Source organism: Rutidosis leptorrhynchoides, chromosome 4, assembly GCF_046630445.1.
Source record: "Rutidosis leptorrhynchoides isolate AG116_Rl617_1_P2 chromosome 4, CSIRO_AGI_Rlap_v1, whole genome shotgun sequence".
Classification (NCBI taxonomy): Eukaryota; Viridiplantae; Streptophyta; class Magnoliopsida; order Asterales; family Asteraceae; genus Rutidosis; species Rutidosis leptorrhynchoides.
In genome coordinates this window covers 637,186,281-637,194,226 of record NC_092336.1, presented here as the reverse complement: position 1 = coordinate 637,194,226, position 7,946 = coordinate 637,186,281, and the positions used below count along the sequence as shown (strand labels likewise).

Here is a 7,946-nt window from a genome sequence, read left to right as displayed (position 1 = left end):
CATTTCGGGAAACGTAGAAAGCTAAATCCGCGATATTTTGATCCTTTTGAAATCTTGGGGCGTATTGGACCCGATGCATACCGTTTAGATTTTCCGATTCATTTGAGCTCCGTTCATCCTACATTCCATATATCAAACTTGAAGAAGAGTCTTGCGAAACAGGAACATGTTATCGTCTTCGACGAACCTACTATCGATGACAAACTTTCCTTCCTAGGAGAACCGGTTGAAATTTTGAATCATGAAACCAAACTTTGAACCAACGTAAAATCGCGACTGTCGAAGTTCGTTGAAATACCCGAGGGAGTACCTTCACTTATTCGTAGAACCGACAATGCAAGATCTCGAGGAAGAAACAACGACTACTACTTCCAACTCAATTTCGGGACGAAATTTCTTTTAAGGTGTAGGTAATGTAACATCCCGCGTTTTTCCGTTAAATTTATTTTTAACACTTTTTTTTAAATAAAATCTTTCGTTATTTAAAATTCGTAGTTTCCGTTGACCAATGTTCTTAATTTTTCCCGTTATTTAATTATAACATCACTCGTTTACTCGAGCGTTTTTAAAATATTCGTTTGGTTAATTCCCGCACCCGCTTTGAAACTTGAGGGACCGAGGTTGCCAAGTGGGCAAACTAGTTGACTAGGTCAACTAGTCAACCCACCTTATCCACCCATTCATTTCACCTCCCACCTTCTCCCTCTTTTATCTCTACTTCCCTTTCATGAACTCAAACACCCATCCTCACAAATTCATCATCTAAATCCGATTGGAGAAGCAAACATCAAAATAAATTACTTTTTCGTGATCCTCTCTTCATCCTCTTCGATTTGGTACCAATTTCATAGCTTGGGGTAAAGTTTCTAAAAACTCCAGATTTCTCTAAATTCGTGTTTTGACTTGAAATGGTGTTAGTTAGTGTCTATGGCTCGTGTATAACATGAAAATATGATTTATTTGCTCGATTTGTTGTTTTGAAGTAACTAGCATGAACTTGAAAATGGGTGTGCTTAATCTTTAATTTTAGATGAGTTAATGTTGTTAAATTGTTAAAGTTCATGTTTTAATTGTGTTACTAGTATCACTAGCTTCATTTTGATGCATAGGTTGACTAAAAAAACTTCAAAAACATGAATATTGATTTTTGTGGATTTTGGTTAGGGTTTGATAGACTTAAAACGAACTTTTTGATGCTTGAATGCCATGAAATATTATTTGTAAGTGTTTAGTTGTAATGCACGTTTCATTACCTTCAAAACGGCATATCATATGTGTGAATTGGATTCCCGAAACTTAAAATGCATTTGATGAACTTGAACTTTGAAAATAAACCTTTATTGATCAATTGACGAGTTTTCAGTTATTGTAATTGATGTTTTTGCTTGGTGAAAAGTAGTTAGTTGTATTCCTTGTCAAAATACCTTTCCAACGATATAAGATACTTGTTTTGGATGTTTACGGTTTAGGATTTATGAGTATTTGAAGTTGGATTCGTGCTTGAGTGTGAAAACTGCCAGAATTCTCTGCACAGGTAATGGCGCGGCGCGCCATATACCCACGCGGCGCGCCAAAGTGGTCTGTCCAACTTTGTCGATTTTTGAATAATGTTTGCTATGCTACACATCCCCGATCAACATGAAACTTGGACAACATGCTCATATATGATTTCTAAGCTCATGAAAATAGTTCGGGACCCGACCCGACCCCATTGACTTTTTCATTGACTTTGACCAAGTTTGACTTTTAGTCAAACTTAACAAAACACTTATGCAATCGTTCTAATCTTATTTTATACTTGATTCTTGCATGAAACTTGACAACGTGATTCACTTGCTATACTATTCGAGTCGTAACGAGCCATAGGACTAATTGAACACATTTCACCCGACCTTGTGTCGTAACCGGTTAATTGATACAACTTATTTGTTTAGGTCAAGGCTAAGCAACTTTCATGCACACGTTTACTTTGTGAAGTACATTTATACTCGTGCACTCGAGGTGAGATCATAGTCCCACCTTTTCAACAACTTTTTATACTTTTAAATTGTGGGCTGAGAAACATATACTTTGTTACATTTTGTACTACTTACTTTTATACTTTGAACACAAGTACAAGGAAAACAAACATTCCACAGCGAGTTAGAACAAAAATCCTCAATTCGATTATCATTAGTTACACTTGCAGGGTGTAAGCGAGAACCTATATTGTGTGGCCATACGGGTTTGACAAACCCTCATTACGGACGGTTCGCTACCGTCTACGGATGAAATATATTTTCGAGAAATAGTGTATGTTCTAACACTATTGTGATGGGGTTCTATGGAAGGAAACGTTAAGTCTTGATAATTGGGTGCTCGCGAACAATACTTTTGGAATGCAAACGATTTTGATAATCAACTATGGGAATACTAAATCTTGTGGTTCAAAAAAAACAACGTTTACAAATACACCTATGATTTCACCAACGTTTTTCGTTGACAGTTTTCTATATGTTTCTCAGGTTCATACTCGGCTACTTGATACATGCTTCCGCACACTTTGATTATTTGCTTGAGGTCAAGCATACATGCATACACTAGTGATAGCACTTTTGGATTAAACCTTAAAGCATACATACTTACGCTATTTATAGCAACTGTGATTTTCAACTTATATTATGTCGCAAGTTATTTCATTTATACTTTACAATTTTTGTAATCTTAAACTTGTTGTCGAATTGTTTGTAAACTAAACTTTGCAAGTCTTGTACGTTTCAAATGAATGTGACATAATTTTGGTCAAACGAGTCTCATATAGGGACTATGATCACGCAACGGGACCTAAGTAGTCGGCGCCGTCAATGACGATTTTGTCGGGTCGCTACAAAATCCGCGATTGGTAAAAAAATATGGCAAGCGGTGAAATGGGTGTGTGCTTATTACTTATGGAAGAATCGTAACATGAAGACCTTTCAAAATAATCCGTTCAGCGCCTCGGTACTTATTAGTGAAATTCAAGTAAAGTCATATGAATGGATCTCGGGAAGAATCAAAGGAAAACACATCGATTGGCTCACTTGGCTTGTAAATCCTTATGTTTATCTAGATTAGCATAACGTTGTATGTGTCGTGTTTGGATGCGGTCTTTGCATCCTTGTTTTTGTGAGTGACACTTTGTGACCCGGTCCCTCCTTGTAAGACCGGTGTTATCGTTTTGTACATTTTTTTTTTATATATCAATATATATCTCTCTGGCTTTTCAAAAAAAAAAAAAAAAAAAAAAAAAAACAAGAAGAATCATCTAAAGAATAAATTCTCCTTTAAATTTACAAACCAAAGCCGAATATATAACTAGGCAAAAGCTAAACCAAGATCACATAACGAAGTACATAGATAAAGGTTTTTTTTTTCTTCTTTTTTTTTTTTCTTTTTTTTTTATACCCGCTCATCTGACTGACCCGAACAAATGACCCGAAAATATCGATCATTCGGGCTCCAATCATAAAAGGAAATTGATCATTAGTGTTTATACACTATGTATATGTATATGTATATTCGACCTATACATATAATTTTGTATATTTAGTTGTAAAAAAAAAAAAAAAAAAAAAAAAAAAAACATAAAACTTTATTTAAAAAAAAAAAAAAAAGAAGCAAAAAGGGTGATCCACATTTACAACTTTTAAGAGAGATTTCAGTCAAAGACTACTACTATACTAGTTTACTTCTCAATTTTCACATGTCAACCATCATTTAACTGAATCCAAAGATTGAAATCAAAGACCAGTTTCAACATGAACTGAACTTAATATCAAAGAATACATTATGAATTGAATAATCTGAACCTGTTTGAACTCGAATTATATAATTCATATTCAATAAAAGTATGTGTTACATAATCCAATAATAAGTACAGTAGTTTATTGAACAACACTGAAGAAAGAATATATTTGAGATCCCTAAACCTGTATTCACCTTCATCTAATATATACAGTTTTTTTATATACCATCTATAAGAATCATCATTTCACTTTGTACTTTATACACCTCAGAAAAATAGTAATCTTCAGTTTTAACACATATTTACCTAGCATGAGGCATGTATGGTAATTGTTTCCAGTGAACTTCTTCCTGATCTTTGTATTTGTGTAGAACTGGATTGTATACCATTTTTATTTTACTTAAATTGATCCCTATTTTTTGTCCTAAATCTGACTATGAAACGTTATAACTGTGAATCATCTTTTAAAAAAAATTCAATAAGCTTATAGTCCCAAATAATAATCTAAGCCAAACACCCACTGGATATTACATTACATTAGCAATAATATGTGTATGGCATACTTATTCATATCATAGATGTTATAGACCTTTTGATTCAGCTGTATTTATTGTATCTGTTCATGAGGGGTTCATAGCAACATGAAGCAATATCACCTTGCTGCAAGATGGTTTTTGAAACCCGTTGTTTATGTTTTTTCGTTGTCAATGATTTTGCTATTGTGATTTACAGCTGAGAAAAGATGGCTGGTGCAAGAACATGAGGAATCTGGTTATACTGATATGAATTGGTATATATGAATGTGGGTTTGGGAATTATTTTTTGGGTTTGAATGGGGAAATATAATAAGTTGATGCCAGTGCATGGTCTGGTGTGGTTTGAACAGGAGTGCCAAGCTGTCACTGGGGTTTTGTATGTTTGGGGTCTAATAATGGTAGTCTGGTATAAGATCTTGAAATACTGGGTACATGTATGACTCATACTGAGGAACTTTCTGGCCACTTATGGGTGGTTTGTTAGGGTTCAGAAAAGGGAAACTTAAACCTTATTATCTATGGTTGCTGGAAGGTATATACTTCTGTTGTGTGAACAATTGTTATGCTTAAGACTAGCTTACGGTTTGATACATTACACTATCTTGGGTTTTATTTGAATCACCAGAGGGTTTCAAAGAAATGATTGGGTTGTGTAAATTGTGGGATAATTGTTCCCTGTGTGGTTTCTTTAGCTGCAGGTGCATTGGTAAATGTCATCCTGCTGCCGTTAGTGGCATTGGTTTAACTGAAGTGGGCCTTGTTTCTTTATGATTATGGGCTAAAAATGGCTGCTATTATTTGTTGGTTGTTGGTTTTGGGTGTCCGAGACGAATAAACCTGGACTTCTATTTTTTGAAGTTTTAATATGGTAACATGAACCAACACGTGTATAACAGGGTGTTTGAATATTGATTATGGTCACAGGTTGATTGGGTACTTTAGGGGGTAGATAGTTGGTTTTTTAAGTTGGTGCTACTCTTATTTTATGCATCAGATATAAATGGTTTTTCAGGGTGTAGAATGTGTGTAGGTTCTGCATCTCCTGTTCGTCGTCAAAATGGAAGTCATCACTACAGTCCAGAATACGATCATTCAGATGCCCCACCTCGCAAACGTGGATTTGGCAGGGGTAGAGATAGAGATTCTGGTAGGTATCGACATTACTCACCACCTCCTTACGCGCGTGGAAGGTTTGGTGGCGGCAGGTTTGGTGGTGGTAGGTATGGTAGGAGAGGGTTTGTTGGTCCTGCTATGGGCCCTGGTTACAGAGGTGGTGATGTTATACCTAGAAATAACCCTAACGTTCGTCCAAGAGAGGGAGATTGGATGTGTACTGATCCCACGTAAGTTTTGTATCTGCCTATATACTATATATTCAAATGGGTCGGGTCGGGTCGGGTTGTTTTGTGTTACAGTTCACATTGTATCTCTAATAGGTCAAAGGGGTTGAAGTTTAAAGATTTTACTAATGTATTCAAATGGGTCGGGTCGGGTTGTTTTGGGTTACAGCTTCCATTGTATCTCTAATAGGTCAAAGGGGTTGAAGTTTAAAGATTTTACTAACAAGCAATGTTTCAAATGTTTTGAGCAGGTCTAATGGTTTTCCAGAATGTGTTTAGATGTGTAAAACTTATCAAATAGCTTCAACTAAAAAAAGTTCAATATAGTTTGTAATGATATCTAACACCCATTAATTTGTTGTTAAAATGAATTTGTGATTGGACCATGCCCTGTTTTTGCCTTTTAAGCAACCGTGTGGTTCTTTTATTTGGTTTATATTTTTAATGCGTTGTTACCATCAGATGCAACAATCTCAACTTTGCAAGGCGGGAGTCATGTAACAATTGCAACCGTTCTCGTTACGCACCCCCGGAAGTCCTCCTAGGAGGGGCTACCCTTGCCCGCCTCTGATGCCTCGCCATTTTCCGGGCCCACCACTTGACAGGTCACCTGGAAGATCCTTCCACGGCTACAGATCCCCTCCACGCGGTTATGGTCATAGAGATTTTGATTTTGTGGGCCCTCCTTTACATCACCCAAGGCATGAAGGGCGGTTTCCCAGGGACCATCACAGGCCCGAATACTTTGAAGATGACATGAGAGACAGAAATAGGTTTGATAGGCCGTCGATGGATTGGGGACGTGACAGAAAAGCGTATGACAGGCGGCCACCTGTATCTCTTCCTCCACCTGGTTCACCACCATCTCCAGTAGGGGGGCGTGGTAGTGGCGGACGATGGGTCCGTGATGAGAGAAAACGGAGCAGGTCTCCTGTTAGACGAGATTCTTACATGGACAGGGGGCGAGATGGCCGCAGGGGCGTTGCTCGTGATCCATATTAGTAATTAAATTGATTGGTTACCACTACGTTTTGTATGGAGGTTTAGGGAGGTGTGGATATGTACTTTTGAATCGTAGACCATTATATGCTTCAGATGTGTTGAATTAGTGTGCATTTGGTATTATTAGTATGCGTTGAATTTCGATGCATGTAGTTGTGAGTTATTTTCTTCATATTCTGTGAATGAGGTTGATCTAAACGTATTGACATTACGTGTACTCTTGCAGAAACAGCAATAAAAAGGCACATTTGATGTTTCATTATAAGGAAGATATATGCAAAGTAATATTAAACTGCTACTAAATTCATCTTCCCATCAAACAGAAATGGAGCTAAAACTTTCAAAGAATAACAATTATTGTATGTTATACTGAATAGTAAAATAACATAGTTTTTCTAATAGATGTTTTCAAATAAAAACATTGTAAATTTTTATCATTTTCTTTTGTTTGTCATTCTGTTTTCTTTTGTTTGCAATTTTGTTAGCTGGTAGTTTTTTTTATACGTATTTAATTGTTTTTAACTGAAACTGTTAAAATAAAAAATAGGGTTAAGGCTACTCAAGGTTCATATACTTTTCATTTTGTCCCGATCTAGTCCATATACCCAAAAAAAAATACTATTATAGTCCATAAACTTTTAAAAAGTGTATCGATGTAGTCTATAGGTAACCTGTTACCGGTTTTACAGGTCACATTTTGTTTACATCGATACACTTTTGAAAGTTTATGGCCTACATCGATACACTTTTTGAAAGTATGTGAACTACATTAGTACTTTTTTTTGGGTATATGGACTACATCGGGACAAAAAAAATGTATACTTTTTTGAAGATCAACGGTTTAAAATCGATCAACCTATTTATCAGGTCATTGGACTACATCGATACACTTTTTAAAAGTTTATGGACTATAATAGTATTTTTTTGAGTATATGGACTACATCGGGACAAAATGAAAAGTATATCAACCTTGAGTAGCCTTAACCCTAAAAAATAAAATGATAAAAACTAAAAGTTGAAAGATAAACGCTAGTTCCAAGTAGTTTTTAGCTCTCCCTCAAAAAGTCTTAAGCTCTTGCAACCAAACATAGCTTTTTCATAAATAAAAAAAAAAGTTAAAACACTTAAAAATTCCAAAAAGTTTGCAAAACATGGCTATAATATGTAATACTCCGAACAATTTTTATTTACCTATTTTTCTTTATATTTTTAAAATCAAACTTCGGAATGCATTAAATAACAAAATGTATATTTTATAAAAATGTAGTCGGATGCTCATTACTCTATATATCTAAAAGAAAAACG

The 7,946-nt window shown here is 35.6% G+C and overlaps 1 pseudogene; it reads left to right on the top strand.

The window, feature by feature from the left end:
- The first annotated feature begins 4,490 nt into the window (after positions 1 to 4,490).
- On the top strand, positions 4,491 to 6,779 carry LOC139904288 (uncharacterized; annotated as a pseudogene).
- The last annotated feature ends 1,167 nt before the right edge of the window (positions 6,780 to 7,946 follow it).